General features: G+C 53.9%; 1 protein-coding gene across 1 annotated transcript in view; it reads left to right on the top strand.

Moving 5' to 3' along the window:
* The first annotated feature begins 2,657 nt into the window (after nt 1-2,657).
* PRDM11 (PR/SET domain 11) overlaps nt 2,658-20,676 on the top strand; it is an 88,656-nt gene continuing 70,637 nt past the window's right edge. Inside the window, exon 1 of the mRNA XM_033204584.1 lies at nt 2,658-3,075. The gene's annotated coding sequence lies outside the window, so the exon portion shown is untranslated. The remainder of the gene's footprint in view (nt 3,076-20,676) is intronic.

The following is a 20,676-nucleotide window of genomic DNA, read 5'->3' as shown; positions in this document are numbered from 1 at the left end:
ATTGAGAGGCTAGATGGTAATAACCCAGAAGGTGTGTGCCATATGCCCTATTCACTTCAATCCTCTTCTCCTTCCCCTTCCCTTAAGTTCTCAGGAAATGCCAGTGGAACTCTCAACTCATCCCTACTTCTGAGTTTCAGGCCCAACTCAGCCCACAGAGGCACAGTCTCACAAGACGTCTTTGTCTAGACTGCTTGTCTGTGGTGATCACATTCAGGGTCTGGGACCACTTTCTGCCAACACTGACCCAGAGCATGTGTGTCAACCCTCCAACTGCCTGGGGCTTGCCTTCTGAGATGTTTCCAACAATTCCCCCAGCCTTGTTTCAGATTCCTTCCTGTGCCTTGGCCTTGACTGTGTAGCTACAGGGGCAGCTTCTTGAAGGCAGAATATAGAACCCCTGGTCCCAACTCCTCATGCCATGTAGGAAAATACTGGCCCCCAGAGAGGACAAGTCAAATGCTTCAGGCGGCAGGCTGGGACTCAGACCTGGGTCTCTGGATCATACCGCATCTCTCTGTTCCCCACAGCCCCTGGGCAAGTCCCAGTGTGACGCCTGAAGCGCTGACTCAGCAGCCTGCAATGCCTGAGGACCCAGTTGCACTCTACAGATGCAGCTGAGGACCTACAGCTTCCTGGCAAAGGACGCCAGACTAGAAATGGATGGGGAGATTTAAATAGAAAACCAATGCCACAAGAAATTCCCTCCTTACCTCACTTCCAACTTGTCAGCTCATTCTCTTAATGATCTTTTTGCTCTGTGGAGGCTGGGACCACACCCCTCCTTTATCTACTTCTCTTTTTACCCTCATCTCCGGTATCTCTGCCTCACCCTCTACCCCAGTCACTGCAGGACATATGTCCAACATCCTGGGCATGTTGACGCCTCGAGGTCTTTGCTTCTGCTCTTTGCCTTCCTGGCAATGCCATCCGACCACTGGTGGAAATTCCAGGCTTGCCTCTGACATCACTTCCTTGGTGAACCTTTCTCCTCAAAAGGAACAACAAATGGCTCCTTCCTCAGTGCCCTTTCCCCTGGCCGGGCACTTGACATCCAAAACAATGCTCAGTGCCACTGGAGGTGCATTCAGTTCTGAATTAATTGAAGTTATCTGCGAGTGCCTTCATCTCTTGGGCAGACCAAGACCTCCTTGAAGGATCTTGTCATTCTAATCGTGGACCACCCCCACCCCCCACCCTCCGTCCCCCAGTATCCGACACTCTGCCTGGCACCAAGCAGAGAGATACTCAGGAAACTTAGTTGCATTGAACCTCATATAATGATAGGGTTGTTCCTGTCTCTTGAGCATCTACTGTGAGTAGCTGGGTGGTGGGCCCTTTACATATACTCTCATGACTCCTTACTGAGAGCCAGGAACGTGGCTACTACTGTACATCACTTTGCAGATGCGAGAAATAAAGGCTCAGAGAGGTGAAACACACTTGCTCCAGATAACACAGCCGGTAACAGTCATGAGATTCCAAGAAGTTGTGTTTGTGACGCCAGTCAAGGGAAACATATGATGTGGTACCTACAGTGCTCCCTCCCTCATCACCCCCACCGCCTCCAGCACCACATCCAGATTCCAAAAGCCATGAGCACGCCCAGCGGTCTGACCATGAACGCCCATCTGGGAATCGCCAGCAGCAGGGTTGACAGGGAACTCCATCCGCCTTGGGAGGAGGCTTCCCTGGGGTAGTACGCTCTGGGGGCCGTCTGGGCAACTCTTGCAGGGCTTCGTTGATGTTTGGGGGGAAGGACCGCCTCTCATTGGACAGCGCCTCGCCCAGGCGCCTTCCTGGGAATCACCAAGTGGGGTTTATGGCCCCAATTTTGGAGCCTGCACAGCGCATCCTCCCTTGGTAGCAGAGATGTCGCCATTGGACCACAGCACTTATAGAGGACGCCACGGGAAAGGGGTTGATTGGGGAATGGTTGTCCTGGTTACGCCACCCCGCAGTGTCCCTCGCCCTCCTCCAAGACTTCCAGCCCCATCACAACCTGTCAGTTTTCCAGGCGCCCAGGAAAGCATGTCGAGCACTCAAGCACTCTGACAATTCCACCCCCGGCCCCGTCTTTCCCTCTCCCCCTTATCTCTGTGATATCGAATCCCATTTCACAGATGGAGAAACTGAGGAATCGAGCAAGTGAATGCCGCTTAAACATCTTTTCCAAGCCAGTCAGGGACCAGCCCCTCCAGTTCTCAGAATCTCTCTCCCTCTGTAATACATTTTGATTTGAAGAACATGTGCTATTCGCGACTTCAAAACCGCAACCCCAGGTAAAGAGTTAATATTTTTAACGAACCCCAAGCCCCCCACCCTCAGCCTTCGCGGGACGCCTGCGTTTTGCAACTTCAGTTTGTATCTCCAAACTGCTGAGCATTCAAAGGGTTAAATGGGACCGGGAGGGGGGCAGCCGCGGAGCCCTGAAAGGGTTAAAAATCCAAACGCGTGGACTCCCCCCGACTATTTGGTTCCAAAAGGACAGCCACGGGGCCGTGAGAGCCAGGGAGCCCCCCTCGCAATGACTTTTTTAAAATTTGAGAACTTTTACTTCCGACCCCAGAAAAGTATCCCAGTTCGAAAGTTCTCTCTTAACCTTTTCTTTTTTTCATCATTTTTTTCTCTATTTCTCCACGGGCTGGATTATAAAACGCTCCCTCTCCCTTTGGGTTTGGGGAGCCGGGTTCCCCCTCCGGGCAGGGCGCGGGCCGAAGGGGCCCCGGGAGTTTTCTCCGGGGCCGGGTCGGGATGCGGCTGGTGAGTCCCGGCTCCGGCCCCTGAATTGGGGGGTCCGCGTCTGCCCCAAACGCCGCTTTCTTCCGTTTTCCATGTCATTTCCTGTACTAATAAGATGGTGGTCAAAGCAGGGGAGGAGAGCAGCAGCGAGTCGCCGCCGCCGCCGCGCCGAGGCTGGCGCTGAAACTTTGCCTCGCCGGGGACCAGCGCGCCCGCAGCGCGGCCGCTCCCGCCGCGGGGGCCGCCAGCCGGGGCCGCGCCGCCTCCGCCGAGCCGCCCGCCGGGCCGCCCGCGCCGCCCGGGCCCCGCGGCTGCCGCAGCATTCCCGGGAAGGTGAGTCAGCCCCGGTAGCCAATGTGGCCATTGAAAATGGCTTCGGAGAGCGCTCGGCAGTTTGCCAGCGAGCGCGGGGGCCGCCGGTGCGGGGGTCGGGAGCGGCGGCTGGGTCGCGGGCGGCCGGGGGGCCCGGCGCGGGCGCGGGGCGGAGGTCCGGGCGGCGCGGGCGCGCGGTGGGGGACGGCCCGCCGGGGCCGCGAGGTGGGTGAACCCTCGGCAGGTAGCTGCCGCCGCCGCGGGAGCCGGGGGCCGCCCTCCGCCTCCTTCCTCCCAGCTCGCTCGCTCCTCGCCTTGTTACAATGTAGCCTTTTCTCTCCGCGAGCGGCGCGCCCGCTGACGGACGTGGCCGCCGACCAATGGGAGTGGCGGCCCGGGCTGAGCGTTCGGAATGAGAACGCGGTGACACGGGAGGGGCGGGGCGCGGACGCCAGAGGGCTCGCCACGGCCGCCGGCCTAGTTCTCGTGGACGCCCTCGGCCCCGCGCCGGGGGCTGCAGCGGGGTGCTCGGGCATAAAGGTGGGAGGCATCCTTTGGGATGCGACGAAGCCTTCTCCATCACGGTTCGCGATTGCCCGCGAAGCGTGGCCGCGCCGGAGGGCGTTTCTGGAATGCGTTTTAAGTGTTAGTTGCGGTGTAGACTCTTCGGGAAACCTCTCCGGAGCGTAGCCTCCACCCCCACTCGCAGTCCCCAAGGTACTCTTCTATGCAGAAACTGCAGAAACTTAGCGGCCAATGACCTCTCTCCGGTCAAGGCCACCGTGCCCTAGGCGAGTCGCTGCAAAGAGAGTATCAATGTCTTGGGCGATGCTGTTGAAAAGTTGTTGGTGTGTGTCTAGAGCCAGGTTGGGAGATGGGGGCTTAGAACCCCCCAGGCTGGGCTGGGATTTAGGGGAGAAACATGTGAAACCTCTCCTCTTTCCTAGACGTTTGCTTCGTGTGGAGAAAGGCCGTGCTGTATAATTTAGAGTGGCTGTAAGGAAACACACCCAGCCCTTTGTGCGTGGGGCCAGGAGGCGATAATGAGAGATTGCTCTTGATACCTGGAAACCCTATAAACTTTGGGGGTTTGGGGACAGAAGAATTTTCTGTGGAGCATTGATGCCTGTAGCACCCAAGCTGATCCTCGCCCCATTTCCTTTTGGGAGGAAGGAAGGTTGGGGCTTTCCTAGGGTCATTGTTGGGGGTGTGGTCATAGTTGGGGAGCAGGGCACAGTCTTTGCCCGCTGACTCTCTGAAAGGTGGACAAGCAGAGTTCTGTAGGGCACGTGCAGAAACCTCCCCTTCTGGGAATAGAGCCCAGACCTCTTGCTGTATTCAGTTTAATGGAAAGGGTATCTCTCTTTGAATTCTGCCTCCTCCTCATAGTCGCTGTCTGACTTTGGACTTCACATTGTTGTCTTTGGCCTCTCTGAGCCTTGTGTCTCCATCCGTAACATGAGTCCAACAAAACCTGCCTGGCAAGGCAGTTGTGAAATTAAATGAGATAGCAATGATGAAATGCGTATTCCAGGGCCTGGCATACTGTTTAAGACATGTTCTTAAACACTCCCCCAGAATCATGGCAGAAGGTACTGTCCTGGGAATATCGGAATAGACCCTACAGGCCCCATCGTGGTCCATCCCGTCTCAAACTGACAGGGCCTCCAAGGAACAGCTGGTGGCAGGATCTCGTTTCCTTCCCTGGTGATGTTCTCAAAGATGAGGGACACCCCTCACTTGTCCCAGGAGTCCTCGATTGGTCATGATAGCCATCACCTCTGCACTTATGGACTCATTTGACCTGAGTTACAGTTCTGTCATCTAGACTTCTTGGGTTGATGTGTTCCATCCATTTCTTCTCCTTGGTGTCAAGTAGGATTTCTCCTATTTGGATTTGTCCTCTCCTGGACTTACAGGGAGTTTCCCTGGTTCCAGGTTATTGGCAAGTATGAAGTAAAGAGCACTGGGCTAGGAGTCGGGAGTCCTGCCTGTGGATTCAGCTGCCTTCTTGGCCTGCTCTCTTGGCTGTCTCATAGGCATGACAAACACACAGGGACCAAAGCTGTCCATAATCTTCCTCTCTAAACCTCCTCTAGGGCTCTGATCTTGGCCAAGAGCACACTGTCCCACTACTCTTTAAGGCAGAAACCTTGGTGTCTCTGTCTGTCTCACCCCAATCTATTCCATCTCCACGTCCAGATAATTTTATCCTCTCGAACCCATCCACTTCTTTCCATCCCCTCTTCCCCAGTGTTGTAGTCAAGCCATCGCTGTCTCTCCCCAGGACGACAGCAAGAGCCTCCTAATGTCCATCTGCAGCCTCCCCCTCATGGCAGTCAGGGTGATCCGTTCCAAATAGGGTCATGTCAGGCATCCCACTTCCTGCTTCAAACACCTAGAAGTCTTTCCAGTGTGTTGGGGATAAAGAACCAAATTGGTGCAGTGACCTGAAAGCTTCTGAGTGATCTGGCCTCTGCCCTTGACCTCATCTCCTATCCTCTCCTAGATCTCTCTGAACTCCATACCCCGATCTCTCCTACACAGGCTGGCCTTTCCCCCTCAAATCCTAGAGCTGTTGCCATCTAATGAATGAATTAAGGTTAGCAAAGGGCACAGTGGGATGGGAGTGTCTGGTTGTCCTTAATGCTTTCCTCTTACTATTTCCAGTTCTTCTAGTTCCACAGTAGGTTGACTGGAGTTTTGCCTGCACTTGGGTGGGGGCCCTGTGACTGGCTGGTGAGTTATAAATGACAGTGATAGATGTCACTTCTGGGCCACAGCATTTAATTGCTGGTGTGAGACCCTCCACAGTGCACTCTCCCTGTGGCATGACAACTGATAGTAAGGCGGGATGGTGGTGGCTGCTACCAGCCTGAGTCCCTGCGTCACTCCGCATGTGAAGCCCTTGGTGACCCATGATGGACATGCAACATGAGTGATAGCTAAACCTTTGTTGTTTAAAACCGCTGAGCTGTTGGGGGTGTTTGTTACTGCAGCATAACTTAGCCTGTGCTGACCAATACAGGGACTAGAGAGGCATTTTAAGCAGAGAGACAAGTAGTGCATGTGCAGTTAATGCACAGAGGGAGGACCCTGACTTGGAAAGCAGCTAGGCTGATCTTTTTGACATGCATATCTGAGCGTATAAACCCCTGCCTGAAAGACCTTCAGGGACTCCCACTGCTGTGAGGAGAATGACAGAAATCCAGCTGCCCTCCAGTCTCTGCGGGGAACTGCCCTCCAGTCTCTTTTGTCCCTCCCATTTGTCATGTTGTGCCTAACATGGGGCTTCCTCATGCTCTTCCTTCTGCCCTGACTTTGCATTCCACTCCCTCTCCCAATGAGGCCTCCTCATCCTTCCTCCTCCATCTTCACATACCCTCTTCAGGGAAGCCCTACCTCATTAGGCCAAACTCCCTTCTTGGCCCATCTGCCTCTCTTTTGGAGCACTCACATCCATAGCAGTTTTCCATTTATTGGTGTAATGATTTGGTTGCAGCCTTGCTCTTCCATCAGACTGTAAGCTCTGCCAGGGTTGCTTTGAATGTACTGTTGTGTTTGCACTTGAGAGTTGCTCACCAAACACCTTCTGCTAAATCCTTGAGCATGGACAGAGGGCCCACTGTGTGCTGGGGGCTGGGGACAGGATAAGGGAATGCCACTTCCCTGAGCTTCCGGCTGGTGGGTCCAGCTGGAAGGAGGTGTTAGGCATAGCCGGCAAAATGACTGGCTTGTAGAGTACGAATGAGACGTTCCCCATCCTTACTGGTGTCCATGGCCCAGGGGGACTGTGTGCCAGCGATATAGCAGAGGATATTCCAGGAAAGCAGGAGGATGAGATTCAACATTGCCTTGAGGTCCCTGCTGATCTAGACAGTATATGATTCAGTGAAGGGGCTGCAGAACCAGAGATCTGGGGAAGATGAAGAGGAAGAAGAAGTTGATGATAATGATAGCAGCTAATGTTTTTTGAGGGTTTATTGTGTGCCAGCTGTGGTTCTAAGCATGTCACATACCCTGTGCTGAAAACAGCTCCACAAGGTAGATGTTATTTCTGTTTCATGGATTGAGAGACCATGACTCCGAAAGATGAGGTAAGGGACCCAGGGTTAATGGTGTGGCCAGGATTAGAACCCTGGCAGTCTGAGGCCATCTCCTTGGTATGCCTTCTTGGAGTAAGGGCAGAGAACCCCAAACCCCTTTGGAAGCATCATGTGGGGTTATAAAGCCCTCATGGGAGAGCGGGCCTCCAGTGGGGTAATACCTACCTAACATCGGGATTTGAGCATGGGGTTCTTGGCTCAGAAGTGACTGGTGGCCCTGGTGCCAGGGCTCATCTAAAACTGCCTGGTGCATCTCCACCTCCTGCTGGAGGCTGAGACTCTTGGAGGCCACAGAGCCCCATGTTCTCCGAGTGAGGCCTGGGAGGAGCTTCCCGACAACTGACCCTGGAGCTGTGCTGGAAAAACAAGCCGTGCAGAAAGAAAAAAGAAAATTGTGCTGTTGTTTTTTTAAAAGCCTGTTTCCTATTGCAGATTTGTATCTGTGTTGAAAAGGCCAATGTTCCCTTAATGCAGCCACATTGCTGGTGATGTCCCCAGACTGTGGCTCTGTAAGTGGGGAGGCCTGGACTGCAGTCTGGGTATCATTCGGTCCTTCATTCATTGACCAGGTGGTTAGGGCATGTGCCAGGCACTGTGCTGGGCCTAGGGGGTGCCATGTGCAAGTTAGTCCTTGCCCTTCCAGAGCTCACAGATCGGCCTGGGAGATTGGCAAATAACCAGGCAGTTGTAGCTTACAACAGAAGGATGCAAAGGGGGCAACCACTGACTGTAAGTCAGGGAAAGCTTCCCTGAGGAGGAGGTCTTTAGGCTGAGCTTTGGAGAGTGAGTAGTATTTGGAGAACACGTGCGGGGAGAGGCTTCAGGTCCAGGGTGTGGCTTGTCCAGAAGCATGGAAGCATGGAAGGGACTGGGGAGGCTTGAGTAGTTTATTCGGGTGGAGAGTAAGTGTAAGGGGAGGAGACGGAGGTGGATGAGGCTGGAAAGAGAATAAGAATAATAATAGTATGAGTAACACTAGTCGTGGTTCTCGGCATTGGTTGCATCCTCTCCCTAGGTCACTCTTACCCCAGTTATCTCCATGGTACTCTTACCCCAGTTACCCCCTTGCCTCCCCCAGGACTTCTGCTCAAATGCTACCTTCTCATGGGCACATTTATTTATTTATTTATTTGAGACAGGGTCTTACTCTGTCACCCAGGCTGGAATGCAATGGCACAATCTCAGCTCACTGCAACCTCCGCCTCCTGGGTTCAAACGATTCTCCTGCCTCAGGTCCCCGAATAGCTGGGATTACAGGCACACACCACCACACTTGGCTAATTTTTGTATTTTCAGTAGAGACGAGGGTGGGGGGGTCTCACCACGTTGGCCAGGCTGGTCTTGAACTCCTGACCTCAGATGATCCACCTGCCTCGGTCTCCCAAAGTGTTGGGATTACAGGTGTGAACTACCAGGCCTGGCCGTGGGTACTTTCTTGTTTAAAATTGCAACCCACCCCAACACCCTCTCTCTGCTTCCTGCTTTTTTCTCTCTTTAGTGCATAGCACTTATCCCATGCCCCATGTTTTACTTTTTTATTTTGTTTTCCATCTGCCTCCCATCATTATAATGCAAGTTCCCAGAGAGCTGGGATTTTTGTTACTTTTGTTCACTGCTGTGTGAACAGTATATGCCATGTAGTAACTAGAGCCTCAAATATTTGTGGAATGGGTGAATTAACTGAGCACTGACTATGTTCAAAGTGCTTTATCTGCTTTGTCTTTTTAAATCTTCACAGCGATGCCCTGATCGTGGTATTGTTACTTCCCCATTCTACAGTTTAGGAAACTGAGACTCAGAGAGGTAGCATCACTTGCCTACGGTTTCATAGTTGGTGATGAAATTCAAACTCAGGGCGCCTGATTCCTGAGCCCTCCGACCTAACCCGGATACTTGGCCCTTACTAGGCTGTAACAGGTTCTGACTGCTGTGTTGAGGAGTTTAGACTCTGTCTGCTGGCCACAGGGAGCCTCAGAGGGTTTTATGGGGAGGAAGCTAACATGGTGACCAGATCCATGTTCCGAAAACCAGCAGCAGTGGCTTGGGCATAAGACTGGAGGCAGGGAGGCCAAATAGGAGGCTGTCATAATAATTGAGATAGGGGAGGATGAAGGTGAGAGCTGAGAGTGACTATTCCCAGCGAAAAGTAGGGAAACTTGGCCCTCTACAGTGAAGGTCAGAGCAGATGGGTTGGGGCTTAGTTCTGGGGGCCAGGTGTTTCCTCGAGTGTGCCTGACTTCTGCTTCTGAGTAGCAAGGGGACCTGCATGTAAAATCCAGCAAAGTGCCTTGTGCTGGTCCCTTAGCAGGAAAAGGGAACTGAGAAGGAGCCAGGGAGCCTGCTGGTGGGGTCCACACTGTTCCCTGGAGAGGGTGTGGGCCCCAGGTTCAGTCCTGCTTCTGGCACCAGGTAGCGGTGAGATCTGAGCAGGAGGCTGCCCCTCTTGGAGTTACCCATTTTCTCATCTGCAGAATGGGGGCGATGCCACTACCGGCCTCCAAGGGCTGCATGGCCAGCTCTGGAGAAAGAGCACCAGTGAATGGCTTAGGGCCAGTCTCGGGCCATCTCGTGGGTGTGAGGCCAGTGGACATGGGGGAGGCATGGGGGTCCTCTCATGCCCCTTGCTGGGGATGGGACAGCAGTGCCTGAATACGAGACAGTGAGTGTATCTATACTTAAAAGTGATCTGGCCACAGCCTCAGACACTCATGGTGCCCCAGTGTCTTGTGTTCAAAGCCAAATACTTAACCTATCTGGGCCTCAGTTTCCTTTCTGTAAATGGACTCAGTAATATCAGTCCTGCCCTACATTTTGTGGAAGATATTTTTCCTCTGTGTTTGCAGGACTGAGTTTAAGGTGCTATTATCTCTGGGGCGGTAAACAGCTGGAAGGAACGTGTGGAGCACCAGGACACCAACAACAGCCTCGTGAGGTTACTCCTGCATCCATTTATGGATGAGAAAACTTGGGGCTCAGAGAGGTTACGTGACCAACTTAAGATCACACAGCCATCATTGCATTTTTTCCAATCTTCTTAAGAAGACCACATTGATAAAGAAAGCCTTTGAGGTTGCTTATTTGTATTACATAATAATCCTCAGAAGGTTTCTTGGGTGATTTAAAAATAGGATTTGGGCTGGGCACAGTAGTTCTTGCCTGTAATCCCAGCACTTTGGGAGGCTGAAGTGGGAGGATCGCTTGAGTCCAGTAGTTTGAGACCAGCCTAGGCAACATAGTGAGACCCTGTATTTACAAAAACTGAACAAAATTAGCCAGGCGTGTTGATGTGTGTCTGTAGTCCCAGCAACTTGGAAGTCTGAGATGGGAGGATCACTGGACCCTAGGAGATCAAGGCTGTGGTGAGCTGAGATTGCACCACTGTACTTCCGCCTGGGAGACAGAGTGAGACCCTGTCTCAAAAATAATAATCAATAAAAGTAGGATTTGATTTCTAGAGTGTTGGTTTCAGACCTTCTCCCCGTCCCAGGAATCTCACAGGTCAGAAGTTGCAGGCACATTCAAACCAGGAGCTTCCACTGAAATGATACTGGGTAGGGGAAGTGGAGTAGTGGGGGTGCAGATAGCTGCTAGCCATCCTGCTCCCAAGCAGCAGCCTCAGATCAGGGGTTGGTACTAATGGTCGGGGGGTCCACTTGCAAAGTGAGGCACCCCAGGCCTCTGGAGCCTTCAATGTCTTCTGGAGCTTTCCCTTCCAGTCGTGTCTCCCCTACCTCACCTGATCCATAAGAACAACCAGGACTCTTCTCCTCCCAACTGCACCTTCTCCCGATCCCCAATCACTAGCCCAGGCAGGTTGGCTCTTAAAACCCCCATTTTATAGCTCAGAAAACTGAGGCTCAGAGAAGTGAGGTGACTCGGAGCTCATACAGTTTGGGAAGTAACCAAGTTAACATGCTAACCCCAAATCTAGTACCCCTTCCTCTGCACCCCAGTTCTTCTGGAATCAGAGCAGACTGGGACCCCAGAGAGTGTTGTTTCAGCCTCTGTGCCCTGCTTTGCAAACAGAGAGGTTGTCCAGCTACTGCATGAGTATCAGGCAGTGTGGCTGGAAGGAGCTTGGGGTAGAAAGGGGGGTAGTGGCCAGTGGGCGCCTTCCCCCAGGCTTGTGGCAGAGTTGGGGGCGAGAGTGGGACCAGCAGGCAGGAGGATCACTTTGACTAGGGCACTGAGCTGGGCTGGTATGGACGTCACTGAGCAAGTAAATATGGAACCGCCTCCACAATGTCAGCTTTCCCGGAGTGGCTTCTCCCACTATCTCTCACTTTCCCCAAGGGAAAGGGGTGAGGGCCAGGAAAGGATCCGGCTGCCCGATGCCAGGGGATGGAGATGGCCGGCTTGGGAGGCTCCAGGACGGCCGAGGGGCATGGGGAGGAGCCCACCAGACCCTCAGCCCCAGAAGGAAGTGAGTTTTTCGTGGGAGCAGCTGACTGGGACCCAGCCAGGGCAGACTCAGCACCGTCATGGCCCAAGGTACAGAGAAGGCGGGCTCTGGGGGCTGCCGGGAGGTGGTTGGCTGGGGCTTGTCCCTGACCTCACAGCCCTTTACTGCCCCAACCCAAACAGTGACATTTTCCCAGGGGCCAAGGGTGCCCCTCTTTAGGCCAGCTGTGTTCCAAGAGAAAGCAAGACCAGCCAGAGGGGGCTGGCATTTTGAGAGGGGGTGCAGTGGTGTCCCAAGAAGGGGTGGAGGGAGAGGAAGGAAAAGCCCCTTAGCCTGAGGGAGGCAGAGGGCAGGGAGGTGAAGTCCTCAAAGGAAATCAGCAAGCTTAGCAGCCAGGGAAACCAGCAGTCTCTCTTGACCCCAAAGAGGAGATATTGGGTCTCCAGGGAAGGGTGAGCAGAAAAGGAGAATCCAGGGCAGAGTTTCCGGCTGCCAGATCCTGGGCCTTTTATAAACCTCAGTGACAGCCAAGCCCCAGTGAGTGTGGATGGGCATGTTCCGTTCAACCCTCATAGCTGTCCCATGATGCTAGTGTTATTAGGTGCAGTTTCCAGAGGTAACATTGAGGCCCAGAGAAGTGAGGTGACTCACCTAAGGCCACACAGCAATGAAAGGCTGAGCCAGGATATGAACCTAGGTCTGTCTGATTCCAGAGTCTGAGCTCTTTATCACAGCATGGGACTGGCTTGCTGGGACTGCAGTGGGAGATAAGGTCAGCCATCCATGCTGGGCAGGAGTTTGTATAACTAACATTCCAAGTTCCTTCCCCTGAGATGATGAGCAGTGTAAAGAAAGTACAGCATGTGGGCCACTGTGGCTCGGGCAGGTCCCCCTCTCTGTGCCTTTATGTGACCACTTGAGGAATGGGGAGGCCTAGCACAAGGATCGGCCATGTTATAGCATTTTTAGACCTTCCCATCCGTTGTCTGGGTCAGATGTTCATGGAGCGGGCCCTCGTGCTCTGGGGTCCAGACATACACACCTGACTCTTGATGGGCCCTGCACCAGGTTCCTCCGGGAACACCGGGAGCACAGTGGCTCTGCCAGGCCATGGAGACCGTGGTCCGCAGATCTCTGCCCATCCTGAGCTGTGTGGGACGGGTCTGCGGTGAGAGACGTGCAGACTTTGAGAGGAAGCCTTGAGAAACTTGTTTGGCAACTTGACATTGCCACATCATTTTTAATTTTGTTTCACAAAAGCATCTGTTGGCATCAGATTGGAAAACTTAAAAAATAAAGAATTCACTTCACCTCGAATTTCTTGAGCAGCTCTTGCCTGGGTCTTGGGATTGAAAGTAGGAAGCACCCGGCTTGCTCATGGATATGGGGCAGAGGAGAGCGAGTCATTTCGCCTGGCAAGTCGAGAGGGAGGATCTGGTTAGGCTTCCCAGAGGAGGTGACGATGAGCTGGACCATGAGGGAGGAGCAGAGGTTTGCCAGGTGGAGGGAGAGGGAAGGGCATTTTAGGCACGGGGAACAGTATGTGCAAAGGCAGGCAAGAGAAGGACCCGACAGCTCGGGAGTGGCAAGCGGTCATGGGTGTTTAGAGAAGCAGTGGAGATGGCTGGGGAGAGGCAGGTGAGGGCCAGGCCCGGAGGGCCTTGAATGCCATGTGAGGGAATTGAGACTTTGCCCTAGAGGCACTGGGGAGCTGTTGGTGGTTTGTAAGCAGGGGAGAGAAGTAGTTAGCTTTGCACTATAGAAACTCTGTCCAGGTGGCAGTGGACTTCAGGTGGCCATGGCTGAGTAGGTGGCTTAGAGTGGTGGTCTCCAACCTTTGGTGCACAAGGGACCATTTTGTGGACGACAATTTTTCCATGGACGGGGTCGGGAAGGATGGTTTTGGGATGAAACTGTTCCGCCTCAGATCATCAACTGTTCCACCTCGGATCATCAGGCATTCGTGCGATTCTCATAAGGAGTGCACTCCTAGAGCCCTCGCATGTGCAGTTCACAGTACGGTTCACGTCCTGTGATAATCTAACGCTGCCTCTGGTCTGACAGGAGGCAGAGCTCAGGCGGTAATGCCCGCTAGCCAGCCTCCCTGCCACTTGCCTCCTGCTGTGCGGCCAGGTTCCTAACCGGTCATGGATCAGTAACCATCGGTGGTCCAGGTGTTGGGCACCTCTGCCTTAGAGGACCAAAGAGGCCATCCAGGTGTGTGCTTCCTTTCTGCCACCAGCCTCCCAGGAGGCTGTTCCTCGGTGGAGCAGGTTGCTGATGCACAGGCCTCTCTTTGTCCCATGAGTCAGTCCTGGCTGATGGACAGGCAGCCCTCGGGTGTGAGCAGCATGGCCTTTCCAGGCTGGCCTGGTTGGTGGGGTCACACCTGGGGTCACGGGCTGGCCATGGCAGAACTCTCTTGTCCTCACTACCTGTCCTACTATAGCTGCAGGACTGGTGGGTTGCCAAATGGGTGCTGGGTACAGTCTGGGGTACAGTCCAGAGCCGTGTTCGGGGAGAGCTTACAGGAGAAGGGAGGGCTGAAATTTGAGCTGAGGTTGGGTCATTGCCCAGGCCCTGGGCACCCGGTCTCTGATGGCATGGGTTCTGTGTAGGAGGTGAGCAGTGGGCAGCAGGCTGAAGTGGCTTCCTGCAGGTATCTTCTGATGGGCCAGTGCTAAGACCTGCTTCTGTGGTCTGAGGAGCAAACATCTGGTTGAGGTAGCGAGGAAAAGTTAAAGTCCCAACCCAGCCCAGCTCAAAGGAGCAGACAGTGCAGTGTCAGGGAGTTGCTGGTCTTCAACTCTGTCACAGCCTCCTGTCCCTAGAATAACGGACCTGCCCTGTCCCGGGGCTGCTGGAAACAGACTAAGGTGTGTCTGGGCCTGCATGTGACCACAAGCCCATGGAGAGAGAGCAGGGGCCTGCCTGGGAGGGAGCTGTTGGAAGCGCCTCTCCTGCCTGCCCTACCTCCACCCTCCTCTGGGGCCCCAGTTCAGGGTGGCCCAGCCCCTGCCTCCCTCCCTGAAGCTCCCAGACAGGCTGGGCCCCAACAGCAGGCCGGGCTGTCTGGCTGCTGTTCAACAGGGAGTCCAGCTGCCTGGGGTCCTGCAGAACGGGGCTGGGCAGGCATTCCTCTCTGTCCAGGCTCTGGCTTCAGGGCCAGGAAGGCAGGAGTTGTTGAGGTGCCACAGTCTTGACAGTGGCCTTGGTCGTGTGTGGAGGCTCAGAATTAGAGTCCTCACCCTATCTGCTCTTTCTGACTCGATTGGTCCCACGCTGGATTCACTACTTGCCATAAAGTGAGGGCCTCCCTGATTGGAGCTGGGGAGCAAGTCCTGGGACAGCTGAGCCTAACTCAGGCTTTGTCTTTCTGCTCCACCCTTCCCCAAAGCCGATCCTTTCACTGTGCAGGCCTACTGAGACCTCCTTGCTTCTTAGTGCACCCCCTTCTCTAAGGACAGATACCCTGAGCCTGCTCTGCGTGGCTCCTGCCACTTCTCAGTAAGACCTCCCAATCAAATCCTCCAAGGTTGTCCGTGTCTGGGTCCACGGACACAGTCTGGCCCCTTTGCTCATCGCAGCCCGTCTCGGCTTCTCCCGGAGACTGCGCTCTGCCCTCCCTCTCCTTGAGCCCCCTTCCTGGTTCCGTGGCCTGCCCTGTCCCAGTTCCCTGGGCTACCGGTGAGGCAAGGACCCGCTGGCCCAGCTCCCAGGGGTCTGCTCCCCGGGTTTCAGTTAGAAACCAGACACCTCCCTCGCACCTGCCAGTGGCTCCCCTGCCCTCCCTGATCACCCTGGCCTCAGGCCCAGGACAGTGGCCAAGAAAGTCTCCTCTGCCCTTTCAGACTCACTCTCGTTTCTTCCTGGACCCTTCCCTCCTGGAGAACCCCTCTGCCTGCTGCCTCCTGAGCCCAGCAGTGGCCTCCTTCCTGGCTGTCCTGGGCTTCTGGCCTGACAGCAGTCTGGCTGCTTCTGGAGCTCAATTGTTGCCACCCCCTTTTCTCAGAGCCCAGTGTCTGAGGCGTGTTGTGGGAGTATGGTTCAGAGAGGCTAAGTGGGCCCGGTCTCATTTCATCTGTGCAGCAAGCTTGGGAGTAGCTACTGTTCGCCCAGTTTGCAGATGAAGGAGTTGAGGCCCCACAGGGTTCAGCGACTTTGTCAAGGTCTTGTGGGACATCAGGGACTTAGATCCACATGTCCTGACTCTCCTCGTGACCACATAGCTGTCTAGGAGGTAATGGCCTCTTTGGCCTCTGCTTGCTATATTGTCAGGGTCTGGCCGGGGCTCACAGGCTCAGTCTGCGTTTGGGGTCAGGGCTTATTGTCCTGCCTGGGCCATTGCCTGGGCTTAGTACTAGTCACCATCAGTGGCAGTCAGCCCTGTGAGCATTTATAACTGCTTTTCTCCTCCTCCTTCCTTCCTGAACTGTTGCCCCCAGTGTCAGGTCCTTTTAAGGACACAGCCTTTATCCCTGAAGCATCCCTGAAGCTGGTCACAATTGGCCAGGGCTGGGAGCTGCTGAAACTGAATGGGCCGGGAGTCACTGGGGGAAGAAGGCCGGGGGAAGGTGGACTCTGAAGAGCTGGCCTGTGCACCTGTGACTGCCCGGCCCATTTCTTCTTGAGTTACACTGAAGATCCACAACTCCAGCCTCTCCCTTCTGCAGGGTCTGATGCTTCGTGCTTCCTTATAGCAACTCTTGATGCGAGTAGAGAGAGTAAGGGCTTTTGCTCTGATTTCCCTGCTGGGGCGGCCAAGGTTCAGAATGGTTGTTCACCCCTTTAGATACCTTGTGGTGTTAAAATTGCCTCTAATTCCCTCTACCCCAGCAGAGCTGCTGGCATGCCTCCAGGGACTGGTAGCCCACTGGTTCCCAAGGCATCTCATTGGATCTTTTCATTTTTGTTTTACTACATTTCAATTATGTAAGGAATATACAAATACCTTTTTTTTTGGGAAAAAAATCAAACATTAACAAATAAGCTAAAGTCTTTCTTGATGATCACAACATTCCAGATTTCTCTTTAGGGTTGACCATCACGGTCATGACTCTAGTATATATCCTTCTAGATCTTTTTCTATATGTTAACACACATAATTTATAGGAATACGTACCAGAGCAGTGTGTGTGGGTGTGTGTGTATGTGTTTAAACAAATGGTTTCATGTAGTACAGATTATTCTGCAAATTGCTTTTCTCACTTAACATTGTATCTAGGAAATCTAGTCACACAGTAGGTTTTAGAAAGGATTGTTATTTAACCATCCCCCCACCACTGACGTTTGGGTGAATTCTGATTTTATTCTAGTGCCTCCTTGCACATATCTAGGGCAGCTACTGCTGGGTCTGGGGAACCTTTTGCATTTTTTAAAGTTTATTGTACAATGTTTAAAATCTGGATGTTGAGACTGCATAGAACCAAATGTTTCCCTGTGAGTCCTTCACTATTGCTGTTTCTCCTTTTTCGAGCCAGAGAGAGTCAGCTCTCCTGGCCCCTGCTAGCCCTCAGAGAGTTGAAAACAGTGGCTGCGGCCCCTGGAGCCTTCTCTCCTTCACATTCAGGGTTTTCTGCCCTCATTCCAAGGCATGGCTTTGGGTGACCCCTCTCTTGGGCAGCTGTTGTAGGAAGTGAGCTCTGGAGTCGTAATGCCGCAGTTCAAGTCCTGGATCAGCCCCTTACCAACTGGGCACTCTGGGAATGCCACATAACCTCTCTGTGCCTTAGTTCTATCCTCTGTCCAATAGAGATAACAGCAGCACCTACATCCTGGCACTACTGAGGACCGAGTGAGCTAACACATGTGAAGTGTTTACCATGTGCTGGGCAGACACACAGTAAATGCCCAGTACTGTTACTCTTCTGGGGTGTCTTCTGTAAATGAGCCCTGGATCCCACCTCCGTGGGCAGGGGGCCTATGCTCCCAGAGGGCAACCTGCATGGCTCCGGCCTTGGTGATGGCTTTGTCTCGCTGTCTACTGACATCCCGGTGGAGGCTGCTGCCTGGGAATGCAGCGGGCGATTGGATTTCATCCCGGCTTGGCCCTGAAGGGTCTGGACCAGAGCCTATGGGGAGGGAAGAAGGTCACCCTGACCCCTTGCTCAGCACAGGTGGCCAGGAGCCTGGTACCGTAACCCCATCCTTCAGGCAGATTTACCGATTGTCAATGAGGTTCGTTGTGGCTGCGGATTTGATCTCCCTTGGCCTGCACGGTGGGCAGGAGAAGAAAGCAGCCTGGGGCCAGCCTTTCCCCTGAGAGTCCTGGGACAGCTCTGGGCTACACTGGCTGGTCCAGGTCAGGGTTTGTCTCGCAGCCCTGGGGGCCAATCGGTGCAGCTGATGATTTATTTAGTGCTGGAAAGCATGGTCTGTTTGCTCTTTTCCTCACACCCCCCTTTCAGGCTCCAAACCACACGTATGCTGCTGCCTAAGCAGCTCCTTGCAGCCACCCTGTGAAAAACAGGCAACCTGGCCAAGGTCATTTCACAAATGCAGAAACTGAGGCTCCAGGAGGTTATGTGACTCTTCCAAAGCCACATAGGTCGCCACTGGCAGGGCTGGGAATGGTAGCCAGGCCATCTGGTTCCCTGTCCGGTTTTTTTTCATGAGACGACCTAATGTGACGGTCTTGGCAAAAGGTTCCCGGCCACACAGCTTGGCCTCCTGCCCTCTGGGCAGTCGTCTCATGTGTATTCAGTGAGCACAGATGTTTGGGATTATTTCCTAAGAGGCAAGAAGCACCATGGCTTGCCCCGAGCCCTGCCCTTCCCCAGCACCAGCGCTGGACCCTCTGAGTACCTAGAGGGGGCTGGCAGCAGAGGGTGGCTGCTTCAGCTGAGGCCCGTCTACGCATCTGGGGTGAGGACTTGCTCTCTACACCCGTCCTGTGGTGTGGGCAGGGGTTGTAGCAGCCCTGGGGGCTCCAGTGCTTCTCCCAGGGAAGCAGGTGAGCAGCCGTCGTTGGACCCATTTTTACGCTGGGTCACACCAAAGAAACTGACCTGGCCTAGTTTTAAGAGTCAGAGGGACACAGGCTTTGGGTTCTGGCTCAGCAATAACTGCTCATATTTACTGAGCACTTATGTGGCAGGCACTATCTGTGACATTTCACTTAATCCTCAGGGTAGCATCATGAGGTAGATACAGCTGACGAAACTGAGGCACAAGGAAGCTAAGTGACTTCCGAAGATCATATTGGAGGAAGCTGAGATTTGAATCATGGCAGTATAGCTTCAGAGGATGTGTGGGAGCCACTATGCTATAAAGCCTCTGATGGCCAGGGGGTCACTAAGGTGGCAATGCGCCTTTCTCACTCCTGGCACCATGCCTGACACATGGCAGGTGCTTGGTAAATGTGTTGAATAAATGATCTCTGAATGAATGGAAAGCTTTGGGCAAGCAACTCAAGCTCTCTGCATGTTGGTTTTCTCACCTTTCCTTCGGCACTGATGGGGAGGTCAGTGTAGTGATATTTGGAAGTGCTGAGCTCAGGGCTTGGGCCCTGGCATTATAGTCACTCTGGGGAGACGGTGCTTGAACTGGGATGCTCTGAACTGTGTCCCAAGGAGTGGGTGGGACGGCTCCCAGCTGTCCACACTGGAGCTCAACTGCATGCCCCCGGGGGGCAGAGGCAAATTCCCTCTCCATGGGTAGCTGTGTGTGTCACCTGTGACAGGTCTTGGTCTTCCTCTGGGCAAAACCAGGGGAGCCAGAGGGTCTGAAGACAGGCTCTGGGTCAGCATGCGTGCTGAGCCTTCAAGTTCCTATGGATCACTCCCAGCCTACTGGGTGATTCAGACGCACACATTTTTCATTTTGATTTCATTTCTTTTCGATAATGAGCCCATCTTTAACCAAGGTCTTGGCCAAGGTCCCGCAGGCATGGAGCAGATTCCAGTGTGCCTCACCTACTGCCTTCTGAGGAGCCCTCCTCTGCTGCTCATGTGGCCCCTGTGTGTCCCAAAAGTGGGAGCAGGTGCTTGAGGATCGGGGGGTAACCGGTGGTCCCAGGAAGTAACTCTCACCTCAGCTGCCCCGATCGTAGGGAATTCCCCCAACTCCACTCAGATTTGCACTCTTCGTAAATAGCTCTGACAGCAGGATCTCTGCAGGAGGACTCGGTTCTAGCCTAGGCTCAACCACATGTTTGCTGTGTGGCTTTGAGTAAGTCCCTTTCCCTCTCTGGGCCTTGGTGCACCACCCTGTAAAGCGAGACCATGGAGCTTGCTGAAACCTGTTATTCTGTCCCTCCCATAAGGAGGGGCTGCAGACCAATACTTCCTCGGCCCCTATTTAAGAGATTGGGATATTGAAGACTGTCTGTTGGGACAACTGGGCTTGGAGTTGCGGGTCAGGTTCTGGTACTGGATGGTCCTGAGATTGTGAAAGGCACATGACAGGGTGTGTTGGGGCTTGCCAGGATCCACGCCCCTCACCCCATGGAGAACCTGAGGTTTGGCAGCCAGCAGCCAGCGTGCCAGGAAGGCACAGTTCACAGAGTTCATGAGATCCAGGTTTGAATCCTGGCTTTGCCACTTACCCTTGACTACCCACTTAACCCCTCTGAGCTTCACTCAGTTTCTGCAACTGAAAGATGGGGGATCCGAAACTTTTCTCCTGAGATTGAGGTGAGGATAGAATGGGTGGATGTGTGTGACTCCCCAGCACCCCACGGGTCCTCAGTGGAGTGTATCCAGCATCCTTTAAGTCTGGTGAGTGGGCCAGGGTAAGGTCAGGGAAAGCGCCAGAAGCCTTGCCAACAGCCTGGGAAGCTGAGTCCAGAAATAGAAGACCCCAGAGACAGAGGCTCCAGATGGCCAGGCTGCGCTCTGCCAGCCCCTGGGAGGCCAGCCTGAGCTGACAGTGCGGGCCTCCCCTCCCTCCTGGGGCTGTTGGCTGCATAAATTACTCGGCAGCCTTTAGGCTAATTTTACCTTCTTGGTTTTCATGAATCATTTCCCATCTGGGGGCGTGCGAGAGAAATGGAAACGGCTCTGCCAGCTGGCTGCCAGGGCGCCAGCCACCATGAGGGCTGTGGTGAGCCCCTCTTGCAGGCTCTTGGGAGGGCCCTCTTCAGGACAGTCACCAGGGCTGGCTCCTTCCAGCCAC

Source organism: Trachypithecus francoisi, unplaced genomic scaffold, assembly GCF_009764315.1.
Source record: "Trachypithecus francoisi isolate TF-2019V2 unplaced genomic scaffold, Tfra_2.0 Lachesis_group8, whole genome shotgun sequence".
NCBI lineage: Eukaryota > Metazoa > Chordata > Mammalia > Primates > Cercopithecidae > Trachypithecus > Trachypithecus francoisi.
Note: the sequence above shows the minus strand (reverse complement) of the source record. Positions and strands in the feature narration are given on the sequence as shown.